Genomic DNA, 13693 nt, shown 5'->3' with positions numbered 1-13693 from the left:
CACCATGATCAAGTGGGGTTTATCCCAGGAATACAAGGATTCTTCAATATACACAAGTCAATCAATGTGATAAACCATATTTACAAATTGAAGGAGAAAACCTGTACGATCATCTCAATAGATGCAGAAAAAGCTTTTGACAAAATTCAACACCCATTTATGATAAAAATCCTCCAGAAAGTAGGCAGAGAGGGAACTTACCTCAACATAATAAAGGCCATATATGACAAACGCACAGCCAACATCGTTCTCAATGGTGAAAAACCGAAACCATTTTCACTAAGATCAGGAACAAGACAAGGTTGTCCACACTCATCACTATTATTCAACACAGTTTTGGAAGTTTTAGCCACAGCAATCAGAGAAGAAAAAGAAATAAAAGGAATCCAAATAGGAAAAGAAGAATAAAGCTGTCACTGTTTGCAGATGACATGATACTATACATAGAGAATCCTAAAGATGGTACCAGAAAACTACTAGAGCTAATCAATGAATTCGGTAAAGTAGCAGGATACAAAATTAATGCACAGAAATCTCTTGCATTTCTATACACTAATGATGAAAAATCTGAAAGAGAAATTAAGGAAACACTCCCATTTACCACTGCAACAAAAAGAATAAAATACCTAGGAATAAATCTACCTATGGAGACAAAAGACCTGTATGCAGAAAACTATAAGACACTGATGAAAGAAATTAAAGATGATACAAACAGATGGAGAGGTAAACCATGTTCTTGGATTGGAAGAATTAACATTGTGAAAATGACTATACTACCCAAAGCAATCTACAGATTCAATGCAATCCCTATCAAACTACCACTGGCATATTTCACAGAACTAGACCAAAAAATTTCACAATTTGTATGGAAACACAAAAGACCCCGAATAGCCAAAGCAATCTTGAGAAAGAAAAACGGAGCTGGAGGAATCAGGCTCCTGGACTCCAGACTATACTACAAACCTACAGTAATTATGACAGTATGGTAGTGGCACAAAACAGAAATATAGATCAACGGAACAGGGTAGAAAGCCCAGAGGTAAACCCATGCACATATGGTCACCTTATTTTTGATAAAGCAGTCAAGAATATACAGTGGAGAAAAGACAGCCTCTTCAATAAGTGGTGCCGGGAAAGTGGACAGCTACATGTAAAAGAATGAAATTAGAACACTCCCTAACACCATACACAACAATAAACTCAAAGTGGATTAAAGACCTAAATGTAAGACTGGACACTATAAAACTCTTAGAGGAAAACATAGGCAGAACACTCCATGACATAAATCACAGCAAGATCCTTTGTGACCCACCTCCTAGAGAAATGGAAATAAAACCAAAAATAAACAAATGGGACCTAATGAAACTTAAAAGCTTTTGCACAGCAAAGGAAAACGTAAATAAAATGAAAAGACAACCCTCAGAATCAGAGAAAATATTTGCAAATGAAGCAACTGACAAAGGATTAATCTCCAAAATTTACAAGCAGCTCATGCAGCTCAATAACAAAAAGCAAACAACCCAATCCAAAAATGGGCAGAAGACCTAAATAGACATTTCTCCAAAGAAATATAAAGATTGCCAACAAACACATGAAAGGATGCTAAACATCACTAATCATTAGAGAAATGCAAATCAAAACTGCAATGAGGTATCACCTCACATCAGTCAGAATGGCCATCATCAGAAAATCTACAAACAATAAATGCTGGAGAGGGTGTGGAGAAAAGGGAACCCTCTTGCACTGTTGGTGGGAATGTAAATTGATACAGCCACTATGGAGAACAGTATGGAGGTTCCTTAAAAAACTAAAAATAGAACTACCATACGACCCAGCAGTCCCACTAGTGGCCATGTACCTTGAGAAAACCATAATTCAAAAAGAGTCATGTACCACAATGTTCACTGCAGCTCTATTTACAAGAGCCAGAACATGGAAGCAACCTAAGTGTCAATCGACAGATGGATGGATAAAGAAGATGTGGCACATATATACAATGGAATATTACTTAGCCATAAAAAGAAACAAAATTGACTTATTTGTAGTGAGGTGGATGGACCTAGCATCTGTCATACAGAGTGAAGTAAGTCAGAAAGAGAAAAACAAATACCGTATGCTTACACATATATATGGAATCTAAAAAAAAAAAAAAAAAGTTCTGAAGAACCTAGGGGCAGGACAGGAATAAAGATGCAGACGTAGAGAATGGACTTGAGGACACAGGGTGGGGGAAGGGTAAGCTGGGACGAAGTCAGAGAGTGGCATGGACATATATACACTACCACATGTAAAATAGGTAGCTAGTGGGAAGCAGCTGCATAGCACAGGGAGATCAGCTCGGTGCTTTGTGACCACATGGAGGGGTGGAATAGGGAGGGTGGGAGGGAGACGCAAGAGGGAGGAAATACGGGGATATCTGTATATTTATAGCTGATTCACTTCGTTATACAGCAGAAACTAACACACCATCGCAAAGCAATTATACTCCAATAAAGATGTTAAAAAAATATGTTAAAAAACCCACATAGATTGAAATGCAAAAAAAATCTTCAAAGAAATATTCACAGCATATATGATGATGGACAAAGGATTAACATCATTAATATATAAAAATAAACTAATAAGAAAACATGCTGGTGGAACATTGGACAGAAGGAATAAATATAAATTTAACCCTAAGAAGTAAAAATGGCCAATAAGTATATGGAAAGAAGTGCTTCATAATTTCTAGTTTTGAAATTTAAGATAGTAGCAAGGTACCATTTTAATCTATCAAACTAACAAAGTTTAAAAAACAAATAGTGAATATTGGCAAGGAGGAGGAGAAAAAGTTCTTTCATGAAGGTTTTATGTAACAATAAAATGGTTTAATTTTGGGAGGAGGGGCCTTTTGCATCACAGGCCAAAAAAAGTATTAAGTATTTGAAACCTATTATTTAAGTAATTTTACTTCTAGGAATTTAACCTAGTGAAAAAATTGTAGATGTCAATAAAGGTTTGCAGAAGAAGGCTTATTATACTATTATTAAATAATATAAAAATTAGATCTAATTCAAATCTCTAACAAAAATGGATTCATCAAAAACAATCCAGTCCATCTATTCTGGAGCATGGACTATGGAATCCGTCTGCCTGAGTTCCAACCCTGGCTCTGCCTCTTATTAGCTGGGTTACCCGGGTTAAGTTACTGAACCTCTCTGTGCTTCTATTTCTTCATCTGTAAAATGAGAATCATAAAAGTGTCTCTATCATAGAGATGTTGTGATAGCTAAATAAGTTAACACATTCGAAAGATCTTAGTACAGTGCTAGCCCATAATAAATTTTATCTAATTTATTATCATTAGTAGTAGTATTATCATGGATAATACCACTCCAATACATCATTATATAGAGAACGGCTTACACAGCAGGATTCAAAGGTTGATACCAACTTTGCCCCCAAAGAATTATGTGTTGTTACAGTACATATAAAACTAAATACTCTTAAGTACCTATGCTGCATGCTAACAGTGACTCTCTTTGGGTGGTGGGATTATGTGTAAAGTTTAGTTTCTTTATGCACATCTCTTTTGTCCAAATGATCTATAATAAGCCTGTGTTCCTTTTGTAATGAGAAAAGGGAGCATTATTACTTACTTAAAATAAGAAGCTATGGCCCAGGAAGGCTAGCACATTGGCCAAGGAAGTTTATCGAGTCAGTGGTGGGAAGGAGAAGGGAAAAGGCATTTACTGAGTGTCCCTGGTGTATGGGGCTGCGCCAGGGGCTCAGCACACAGGCTCTATTCCAGCCCTTCTCCATAACGGCCCTCTGAGGAGGCACAGGGCCGTGAGTGTGGACCTAGTGAGACAGAGCCCAGGTCCTCCTAGTTCTGCCCTCTCCTGGCTGTGGAACCTCAGGCTTCCTCATCTAGATGAGTCTTGGAGTGCTCTCCTGTAAGTAGAGGACAGAACCATTCCTCCCAGGGCTGTTGTGAGGATTCAGTGACATAATACACAGAAAGCCCTTAGGCTGCCTCACTGTGCCTGTCATGATGTTAACATCTCTGCTTAAAAAAATATTTTATACACACACACACACACACACACACACACACACACACACACACACACACTTTTACAGATCAGTAAATTGATACCAATGAATTTCAGGAATCTTATCCAAGGTCTTAGTAAATGGAGCCAAGAATCAAGTCCATATCTGCCTGGTTCTAAAGTGCTTTCATTTTACTCCATACTTCTTTTCTGATAACCTTTCTTTTGCAAAAAGACCAGTAAACAGGGATGTAGGCAAGTCTTACATGCTTAAATATACAACTCCACGGAGTAAAGGATTATTAAGGACAGGGAATACGACTACTTGCAAATGGTCTACATTCAGGGAAATTTAGCAGAAATCTTACAATTACCTAAGTTTTATATTTTAGGTTGTCCCAATGGGATGCAACCTGTGACAGTGCAGTGGTCAGCCTGTCTTGTCTATGTGGGACCATTTCTGCATGAATTTGTAAATTTTCAGTGTACCACGTATGTCATGTGCCAGATGCTTTAGTGCCAACAGAACAGCAAGACAGGAGGAATTGCAATTTTGTGGTCCCACTGTATTTTCCTGCAAATACAAAATTCTAACCTCTCAAAAAGAACAGAGATACAAAGTGTGGAGGCAGGAGCTTGAGCTGTGCCTGGTCCAACCATCAGTTCCCTTAGGGCTGGTTTCCATATCTTCAAGAGTGAGGTGGACTAAACTGGAAAGGGTCCAAGATGCTTCCTGACTCTGTTCCTAGAATTCTAAGTGGTACATTCTTTATTTGGAGACTAAGTGGTTCAATGACGGACCATCAGCAGGAGTTTTTGGAAATGATTTTTCTCATGTTAAGTGTTAAGGCAATTCATTCATTCATGCAGTAGTTCACTCAACAAATGCTTCCAATGCATGTCTGCTGTGTGCTGAGCACAGGGGAGAGAGCAGCGAAGAAAACAGAAGCTTTTCTGCCCTCAAGGAGCTAACGTTCTATAACACAGTGTATTGTAGACTGACGTTACACAAATGAGTAAGTACAGAATTCAAGGTCAGGTAGTGACACAGACTCTTGAGAAATAACAAGCAGGGCAAGGGGTGGGGTCACAGGGTCACAGGGGCTGCTCTCGCGGCGGGTGGTCTGGGAGGACGTCTCTGAGGCGATGATGCAGGAGCCCAGGTCCAGCGAGGTGGTGGGGTGGCCGTGGCCCCGTCCGGGGGAGCTGTCCCAGGCAGAAGGTGTGAAGACCCTGAGGCGGAGCAGGTGGTGTGCACAAGGGGAGGTGAGGAGACCAGTTAAGCTTGAGAGGAGTAGTGGGGACTCGGGCCCCATTACGGCGGCTCTGGGAAGAGCTTTAGCTGTCCTTCTAGGTGTGGTGGGTTTGGGGGCAGAAGAGTGCAGGATCAGATTTGTGTTTTCCAAGGTCATTTTGGTTGCCTTTGGGAACCAGATCAGGAGGGGCTGGAAAACACGAGCGGAGGTCACAGGCCAATTAAGAAGCTACTGCCGGCGTCTGGACCGAGGGTGAGAGCAGCTTCGGAGGAGCCAGGTCGAAGTGAGCAGGACCCAGGGAGGGGGTGGATTGGGGACACGTGAGGGGAAGGTGTCAAGGCTCGCTGAAGGTTTGATGGTGGGGTGCGACACAAAGAAGGGGCTCTAAGGGTGGCTTCAGGACTTCTGGCCTGAGCAATTCGGTGAAAAAAGGCTGTCTGCTGAGATGGGGGACTAGTGCGCTTGCGGGGACAGAAAGGAGGGCTGTTTGAGGGGTAAAAGCAGCAGTTCAGTTTTGGCCGTATCAAGTTTGAGACGCCCTCTCGACATCTGGGAGACAGTGGGTAAGGCTGAAGTTCGGGGAGAGGTCAGGGTTGCAGAGTCAGGCAGCAGGTGTGCGTGTGTGCGTGTGTGGTGTATGCGTGTGTGGTGTGCACGTGTGTGTGCGGTGTGCGCATGTGTGGTGTGCACGCATGAGTGTGTGGTGTGTGCGCGTGTCTGGTGTGTGGTGTGCACCTGTGCGGTGTGCACGTCTGCACGTGTGTGCGGTGTGCACGTGTGGTGTGCACGTGTGCGTGTAAGCGGTGTGCACGTATGCGGTGCGTGTGTGCACGCGCATGCGCATGTGGTGCCACAGGACTAATCTCCAGCATCAGTAACACAGTGAAACTTTTGCTTCCGGGTGTGAAGCAAAAGACGTTTAACTTCAGATGCGGCACAGGCTGCAGGATGTGAGGAAGCTGTTTCTTTCCTTATGAAACAGCGAGGAGGCATTTGTCCTCTGAGAGTCGCGGTGAACGAGTGGGAGGCAAACACATCCTATTTAAGGCACACCCTGGTACCCTGAGTGAATTACCTAGGTGTAACCCCATCAGTCCTCGATAAATCAAAAGGATGGAAAGCCAGGGGCATTTCTGGATGATTCAGAACATGTTTTAGGGCCATGACAAGTTGGCTTTATACTATGTTTCCTTATATAGAAAGTACAAGAATGGCTTTGAGAAGCAGCAGTTTTGCACACATCTGAGGAAGATGTTTAAAATTTTCACCTAGCGCCTATTTTCATACACACCAAACAGCAAACCTGCAGTCACTTTCAACTCAGCAGAGCCCCACACCAGTATTTGACTACACGGCTAAAAAAAGATTTGGATTCCCACCAGCGAATGCTCACAACTTCCACTGGAAATCCCCTAACATCCTACGATGAAATCCAATGCTTAGATGTCTTGTTCAGTGCGCTGACCTGAGTGCTTATTCACCAAGAGTGAAACAGTGATGTCATTACAGGTATAACTTTACAGAGTAAAAACAAAATATCTAGCTTTCGATACTACTTTTTGGTACTTACTCCAAGCAGTTACTTGACACTGATTCTTTGAATCTTGGCGGGCAGTTGTGTTTACTAGCGTTCGGATAGGTACTTTCTCTTTGAGAAACTTGATACTTATTTTCAGATGACATGCAGGTTTTGATTAATCATCGCCTACTACTAAAAGCTTTTGAAAGGATATCTTCAGAAGTCCTTTGAATAGACTGTGCTATTTACATTTTGCAGGTGGAGACGCCTTTTCAGCTAAAATGTCAGTAACCAAAGGACACCTGTGGGTGGGAATTGACTCTGAGTGTCATTTGGGGATTTTGAGAATTACCTGGTACACCTGGTTCTCAGTCTTTTTCAAGGCACAATTTCTTATTTTTAGAAATAAGAAATAGATACAGTTTAGGCTTCTGGATAATCCTTAGGGATAAACCCTGGGGTGTGAAAATGGACTTTTTCTTCTGTGAAGAATGAAAAGATAGTGCTTTAAAAGAGTGAATTTGAGTAAATACAAGCCACAAATTAATACCTGACGCTCATTATAGTTTTGAAATTCCTACTTGTTGCCATGTGCAGATCTATTATATCCTTCTATCTATATTTTTAGGGGGATTATTAATCAAACAGATCACGATTAATTACACCCCTAAGTTCCACCTTTAATAATCATATCCGTGGCAAAATTCGTCCTCATTGGCACTAGATAAAGGGCGGTTTTTAGAGCTTTCTAATTTCAATTTTGCTTTTATGTGTTGCTGTTGTCGAACTCTACAAAGTATATTGCTGTTCTTATCTGTGCTTAAAAGGAAAGAAATAGAGTCCCAGAGAGGCTTGTGCAAGATGATAGAATAAGTTACTTCCAGAGACAGCATTAGAACTCACGGGAACCAACCTGAGCCTGCAGCTCAGACTGTGGGATGTCTCATGACAAATCCTAAAGCCATGATGACAGATCCTACTCTGGGCTCACTTTCTTTTCATTATCAATCCCTTTCCTACTGTCACAAGATTTTTGAATACGACACGCTCTGTTTAGAGGAGAACAAAAAACAAGGTTTATTGGAAGCATGTGGTGATACAACGTGGTGACGCTTTGCAAAGAGCTAGAGACTGCCCCTCAGGGCGGCCCCATCGGGGCAGGGTATGTCCCCACAAACCAAGTGTGGAGAGGCAGCAAGAAAGCGTAATTCAAAACAGTTTCAGTTTTAATGTTATGATCAGTAAATATTCCAGAGAACCACAGAAACTTGATAAGAGATGGATTCTGAAGTCACATGACGGCAAACGTCCTGAGGATTAGCTACACTACTTTGATCTCCACATTCCAAATACAGATTTGGAGTCTGTGGTAGGAGCTAAAATCAAATATTTAAAACATTTTGCAAAAGGCAGAAGTAAAAAAATTGAGAAAAAAGTAGCAGAAGAGCGTCCTGTAAAGGAGCCTGCAATTACCAGCATGCAAATAAGTACTGATACTTTATTTAACAAGATCATCACATTCACATGACCAAATTAAAGTAGGGAACTGAAGCAATTAGATTAAACAAATTCAGGCAAAAATTATTCTTCTGAAAACTCCTGATAACTGAGGTATAAAGGTGTTACTTTTTATCTTGCATTGCCTGGATAACTGCCACATTTTTCTTCATTTCCTCATATTGTGTTTACCTTGTGTATGTAGAGGGCGCAATGCAGGGGTGAGGTTCTGCAGGTGAATGCCTACTAGCTTGCCATTATTTTGAATTTTTTATTCACTCAATGCACATTTGTTGTGGCCAGAAACTGCTAGGACCTGGGCTTTTAAGAGTAAAGGGCATGGATAGGTGGATGAGACAGATGCCCACGCAGAGGTGAAAGGACGGCTGGCAAGATGGACCGAAGAGAGTGACCATGACCAGGGTGATGCCTGTTCAGATGGCAGGGTCGAGGAGCAGGGCAGGCCCAGGTAACCTGGTTAAGGGCCAAGGAAGCCCCTCTGGGAGAAACGTGGGTTAAGCCATAGTGAACAGCCGGTCAAAAACAAAGCTACAAAACCCCTCTGCACATACTTTAGGGACCATAACACAACCATTTCTGAAATGACCACATCTAAAGAGCTCTAGACTCAGAAAGTACCTTGGGTGGTTCCTTGCCCCACTCCTCCTCTTTTAAAATAAAACTTATTCTTATTTAAGACACATGGACTCTTAAATTCAAGGAATTTAGTACTGAGGGAGATAATTTAAGAAAAAACAATCAGAAACATACCAAGAGGTCTTACTGAGTTGATAACTCTTTTCTGATTGTATTTGTTGATTCTAGGATTGTTCACTTCGTTCCTACTTATTGTCTTTACATGAACATTTTATTCTTAAAAAAATTCTTCCAATTTTTTTTTTTTTTACAAATAAAAGCAATGTGAATATATACTCTTATTTTTCTCTTTTCTTACACAAAAAGTAGCACCCTCTATATGTAGTATTGGAGTATCCTTTTTCTTCTTATTTAATACATCTTGGATCCTTCTGTATCTAACCAAAAGGTCTTCTTCATTGTGTTCAGTTTATTCAGCTGTACTTACTGCTTACTACAAATTGATGCAACTATCAGGAAGGAGAGTAAATGCTGTGTAATTCTGGTAGTAGTGACACTTTTCCATAAGGGTGACACCACTTTGCACTCCTGCTTCCTCACAGTCTCACTAAAAAATTAAGTGATCAGACTTCGGAATTTGCCCATCTGACGGCTGAGAAAATGCTGCCTTTTGTGTATCTTTCTTATGAGTGAGATTGAGTGTGTTTAAGAGACGCACGTGTATTTCTTTTGCTGTGAACTGTCTGTTCATGTTCATTTCCTATCTTTTATTTTCCACTGGATTGTTGGGTTTTTCTTCTAGATTTCTAGAGCTCCTTATAGTTTAGATGGTTAACTTCTTGTCTCTGAGAGATGTTGTAAATATTTTCCTACGTGTGTCTTTTTGCTTGTTGTTTTGTTTTATCATGTGGTATTCTCTGACTTTATACAATCTAATCATATACTTAAAAAATCTTATGTAGCCTAAATTTATCAATATTTTCTTCTATGGTTTCTGTATTTTTCGTTATAGTTAAAAAGGCCTTCCTGGTTCCAAGGTTACAAGAGAATTTACTCATTTCTGCCATCCAGTATTTATGGGTTTTATTTAATTTAAATCTTTATTTGTAGTTTATCCTGGAGTATGGTAAGATAGATATGGATCCAACCTGATCTTCTCCCAAATGAGTAATTAGTTGTTCTAACACTGCTTAAAACCAGAGTGACGATGGAGCTGAAATTCATGAACTTGTGGGGTTGTTACTAACTTTTGAGAAAATGACTTTTCTTGTTGATTATGATGGAAGATTCACTGGAAGATATTGAGGGGGGTTTTGAAGATTTTAAGAATAGGGGGATTTTTAGAGCTACCATAAGATCCTGAAATCTCACTCCTGGGCAAATATCTGGAGAAAACTCTAATTCAAAAAGATACATGTACCCCAGTGTTCATTGCAGCACTGTTTACAATAGCCAGGACATGGAAGCAACCTAAGTGTCTATCGACAGATGAATGGATAAAGAAGATGTGGGACATATATACAGTGGAATATTACTCAGCCATAAAAAAGAATGAAATAATGCCATTTGCAGCGACATGGATGGACCTAGAGATTATCATACGAAGTGAAGTAAGTCAGACAGAGAAAGACAAAAATCATATGATACTACTTATATGTGGAATCTGAAAAAATGATATAAAACAGAAATAGACTTATTTATAAAACAGAAATAGACTCAGTCATAGAAAACAAACTTATGGTTACCAAAGGGGAAAGGGGGGAGGGATAAATTAGGAATTTGGGATTAACATATACACACCACTATATATAAAATAAACAACAAGGACCTACTGTATAGCATAGGGAACTATATTCAATATCTCATAATAACCTATAATGGAAAAGAATCTGAAAAACTATATATATATATGTAAATTGAATATATATAAATTGAATCACTTTGCTGTACACCTGAAACACAACATTGTAAATTAAATATACTTCAATAAAAATGGTTAAAAAAAAAGAAGAGGGGTGATTTTTGAAAGGTGGGGGATTAGGGAGAACAAATGACCTCTTTTTAGAGCACATCAGGACTATGATTATTGGGTCCAACTTGCTATAAAGCACCATTGGGGCTCGGTGACAATTTTAAACATTGTATTCTATGGGAGTTGACCTTTGAGGCTCTGATGTGACTATATGTATCCTTTAGCAGGCAGGTATAATTAGTATTGGTCTCAGTAAAGTTTGCTTGAATAAGGACTCCCTACAAAGTGAAGTTAGATTTAAGTAATGGTCCTTCAGGCAGTTGTGGTATTGGCTTTTTACATTAATTAGTCTCTCAACACTTCATCTATGTAAACATCAAATTTACATTCATTTACCAGAGCATGAAGAACTGCTCCTTAATGGGCTATATTTTCATTTGTTTCTTGACCCAAGTAGTTAATACGAATTTCAGAAACTTCTGCTTATTAAAATAATTTTCATAGAAAAACAGAGAAGCAGAAACACACATTTTCTATGAAAGTAATAAATGTCACTGAAGTCAACATGTATGTAATTTACTGCCATGAAGTATTTTAGGCATGTCTATATTTTAAAAGGAACAGTCAAACTCTGGGAACAGTTTGGCAGCTTCCAATAAAGTTAAACAAACGTCATATGACCCAGTAACCCCAATTCTGGGTATTTACCCTAAAGAAATAAAAACTTAGGTTCATACAAAACCTCTACATAAATGTTCATAGCAGCTTGATTTATAATAGAAACTACCCAAATGATCTTTAACAGGTAAATGGATAAACAAACTGTATAATCCATATCGTGGAATACTAGTCAGAAATAAAAAGGACTGAACTACTTTTACATGCAATGACTTGGCTGGATCTCAAGAGCATTATGCTGAGCAAAAAAAACCAGACAATTTCAAAAGACTGAATTTATGACTATATGATTGCATTTACGTAACATTCTAAAAATGACAAAATTACAGTGATGGAGAACATATTAATGATTCCCAGGAGTTAGAATTGGGGCTGGGAGTGACTCTAAAGGGATAGCACCCCAAGTTTCTTAAGGGGGGTGGGAAGGTTCTGTATCCTGATGGTGGTGATGGTTAAATTAGCCATGGGATAAAATTTCATTGAGTGCAAGCAAAAATTGGTGAAATCTGAATAACGTTTGCAATTTAGTTAGTAACACAGGCAATCAACTTCCTGGTTTTGATAACTGCACTAAACTCACGTGAGATGTTATCATTGGGTGAAGGATACTTCGGTACAAGGCAACCCTCTCTATTCTTTTTTTTTTTAATTTAATTTTATTTATTTTTTTATACAGAAGGTTCTTATTAGTCATCCATTTTATACACATCAGTGTATACATGTCAATTCCAATCACCCAATTCATCACACGCCCCCCCCCCCGCAACCACCGCGGCTTTCCCCCCTTGGTGTCCATACGTTTGTTCTCTACATCTGTGTATCAACTTGTGCCCTGCAAACTGGTTCATCTGTACCATTTTTCTAGGTTCCACATACATGCGTTAATACACGATATTCGTTTTTCTCTGACTTACTTCACTCTGTATGACAGTCTCTAGATCCATCCACGTCTCAACAAATGATCCAATTTCGTTCCTTTTTATGGCTGAGTAATATTCCATTGTATATATGTACCACATCTTCTTTATCCATTCGTCTGTCGATGGGCATTTAGGTTGCTTCCATGACCTGGCTATTGTAAACAGTGCTGCAATGAACATTGGGGTGCATGTGTCTTTTTGAATTATGGTTTTCTCTGGGTATATGACCAGTAGTGGGATTGCTGGGTCATATGGTAATTCTATTTTTAGTTTTTTAAGGAACCGCCATACTGTTCTCCATAGTGGCTGTATCAATTTACATTCCCACCAGCAGTGCAAGAGGGTTCCCTTTTCTCTACACCCTCTCCAGCATTTGTTGTTTGTAGATTTTCTGATGATGCCCATTCTAACTGGTGTGAGGTGATACCTCATTGTAGTTTTGATACGCATTTCTCTAATAATTAGTGATGTTGAGCAGCTTTTCATGTGCTTCTTGGCCATCTGTATGTCTTCTTTGGAGAAATGTCTATTTAGGTCTTCTGCCCATTTTTGGATTGGGTTGTTTGTTTTTTTAAAATTGAGCTGCATGAGCTGTTTATATATTTTGGAGATTAATCCTTTGTCCATTGATTGGTTTGCAAATATTTTCTCCCATTCTGAGGGGTGTCTTTTCGTCTTCTTTATGGTTTCCTTTGCTGTGCAAAAGCTTTGAGGTTTCATTAGGTCCCATTTGTTTATTTTTGTTTTTATTTCCATTACTCTAGGAGGTGGATCAAAAAAGATCTTGCTGTGATTTATCTCAAAGAGTGTTCTTCCTATGTTTTCCTCTAAGAGTTTTATAGTGTCTGGTCTTACCTTTAGGTCTCTAATCCATTTTGAGCTTATTTTTGTGTATGGTGTTAGGGAGTGTTCAGGTTCATTCTTTTACATGTAGCTGTCCAGTGTTCCCAGCACCACTTATTGAAGGGACTGTCTTTTCTCCATTGTATATCCCTGCCTCCTTTGTCATAGATTAGTTGACCATAGGTGCGTGGGTTTATCTCTGGGCTTTCTATGTTGTTCCATTGATCTATGTTTCTGTTTTTGTGCCAGTACCATACTGTCTTGATTACTGTAGCTTCTAGTATAGTGTGAAGTCAGGGAGTCTGATTCCTCCAGCTCCATTTTTTTCCCTCAAGACTGTTTTGGCTGTTCGGGGTCTTCTGTGTCTCCATACAAAT

At 39.5% G+C, this 13693-nt stretch overlaps 1 protein-coding gene across 4 annotated transcripts in view; it reads right to left on the bottom strand.

Annotated features, from left to right (window-relative positions):
- Positions 1–13693, bottom strand: part of KCNQ5 (potassium voltage-gated channel subfamily Q member 5) — a 567647-nt gene that overhangs the window by 121143 nt on the left and 432811 nt on the right. The gene's annotated exons all lie outside the window — the stretch shown is intronic.

The sequence above is a fragment of the Balaenoptera borealis genome (assembly GCF_965194805.1).
Source record: "Balaenoptera borealis genome assembly, chromosome: 9".
Lineage (NCBI taxonomy): Eukaryota > Metazoa > Chordata > Mammalia > Artiodactyla > Balaenopteridae > Balaenoptera > Balaenoptera borealis.
Note: the sequence above shows the minus strand (reverse complement) of the source record. Positions and strands in the feature narration are given on the sequence as shown.